Source organism: Triticum dicoccoides, chromosome 3B (assembly GCF_002162155.2).
Source record: "Triticum dicoccoides isolate Atlit2015 ecotype Zavitan chromosome 3B, WEW_v2.0, whole genome shotgun sequence".
Classification (NCBI taxonomy): domain Eukaryota; kingdom Viridiplantae; phylum Streptophyta; class Magnoliopsida; order Poales; family Poaceae; genus Triticum; species Triticum dicoccoides.
The window spans coordinates 3,693,895-3,696,034 of NC_041385.1; positions in this window are offsets into that span (position 1 = coordinate 3,693,895).

The following is a 2,140-nucleotide window of genomic DNA, read 5'->3' on the forward strand; positions in this document are numbered from 1 at the left end:
AAAACTCAAGAGCCTTTACGAACTAACCATAGCATACGACCCTTGTCTACCTCAAAATATTTCGAGGACAAGAAGCTATCAAACCCAATTTTTCGGACAAGACCTATATGCTTGCCACTTAGATTTATAACTAGAAATTTTAGTAAGACTGTAAGACCATATTGATCTATTTCTGTGGTATTGGTAATTACTTCGAGCAATCACATGTCATGTTTGTTGGCATTTTTTTTATGACCACCCTGGTTTCAAATCCGAGATCTGTCACTGCTGGGTTCCATCACCCCGTCAAATCGTTCATATGTTGTTCCTTTGTGGCTGGCCAAACTACGTCAGTGCATGTCCAGATATAGCAAGTGGCATGCTTCCTTTTCTGCGGACCTCGCTCCACCATTTTCTACCTGGCAATGTGCAATGAAAGCATATTTACGTTTGAGAGATTTGCTGTCTAGAGCCTACACACATGGAAAGAGCAAGTTCATGCATCATGACCATGGTTTTAAATAGGAGCAATAGCGTGAAAACACATAGGAGAACTCGGGTACCCCCTCCCCCCCATAAAAATCCCGAAACTTTTTATGGAATCAATCATGACCAAGTATTGCAGTCGTATAAAAAGATTAAACAGGGAATGACTTTCATTGTATCGGGGGTTAAAGATTTGCCAAAAAGAACTACATACAAGTACAATTCATGCTATATGTCGTCATAAATTTGTATTTTTCCCTTGAAGTTGACGGGAATCATTCCTTGGCCAAACTTTGTATAAGAGTATAATACCTGATCATATTTGATTCTAAAACAGTTTCGGGATCTTTTGAATTTTTTCTGAATTACTAAATTATTTTTGAATATAACCGGGTGGAGCACCCGAGTGCTCCTAATCCGCTACCGCTATAGCGGAGCTATAACTTCGCTATGGAACAATATAACATTTAGAAGAGATCTTGTGCTAAGGGACTTTAATTGATTCAAAACACATGAAAAAACATTTTAAATAGCGCACTATAGCACCAATGTAATGGGGCTGGCGTTTTGGCTCCCAAGACGCTAGTGCATAACCGGGCTTTAGCACCGGTTCGTAAGGCCCTTTAGTGCCGGTTCTGCAACCGCACCTAAAGTGTGGGGACTAAATGCCCCTCCCCCTTTAGTACCGGTTCAACATGAACCGCCACTAATGGGCCACCACGTGGCACGAGGCGCCCCGTGGTCTGGCGGGGACCTTTAGTCTCGGTTGGTAACTAAAGGATTTTTTTGAAATAAAGCAAAAACAGCCCACCTACTGGGCCGGCACGGCATGCATACGACTAGAAACCCAACCTCTAGTTGGGCCAGGATGCAGGCCCGTATGACCCAGTAGGCCCCACTGGGCAGAAGACTTGCAATAGACCCACAAAGGCTTGCTTAGAGAGGAGCTCGACACAGTAGCTGCGGGCGGGCTTATAAACTGGTGCGAGCTTCTCTCAACTAGCAAGGTGGGACTAAACATTGTGCACTGCAGGAGCGCACCCCTTTAGTACTAGTTGGTGGCACGAACCCGTACGGTCTTTAGTACCGGTTGGAGCCGCCAACCCGTACTAAAGGCCACCACCTCTTTAGTACCGGTTCGTGGCACGAACCGGTACTAAAGGTTCGCCACGAACTGGTACTAATGAGCGCCGCCCGCCTAGCCGTTGGAACCGGCACTAATGGTCACATTAGTACCGGTTCAGTTACAAACCGGGATTAATGAGCTTCACATTAGGCCCTTTTTCTATAGTGAAAGCACATTCCTCCGGGTGAACAGTAACGCAAAAAATTATATTGAATGTTTCCGAAAAATTCTGATTTTTTTTGTAGATGTTGGTGTTAGTGTCGCAAGCATGCATGACAATTTTCATGCGAAACAGAGCGGTGGTGTTTCGTCGGCAAAAAAGAAAAAAAAATTGGTGTTCAATTTTGTTTTTTTCCACAAGCCAAAATGCTTAACCTTTTTGCCTCAAAATTTGCAGGTAGCATTTGCATGTGACTAGGTACACAAAAATTTTTTGTCTTGATTTTTTTTTCATTTCAATTTTTTTGGACCCGGAAGCATGTGCACCTGGGAGCCAAATTAATTAGTTTTCCGCAATGTAACATGCTATAGCGTTTAGAAGAGGTTTGC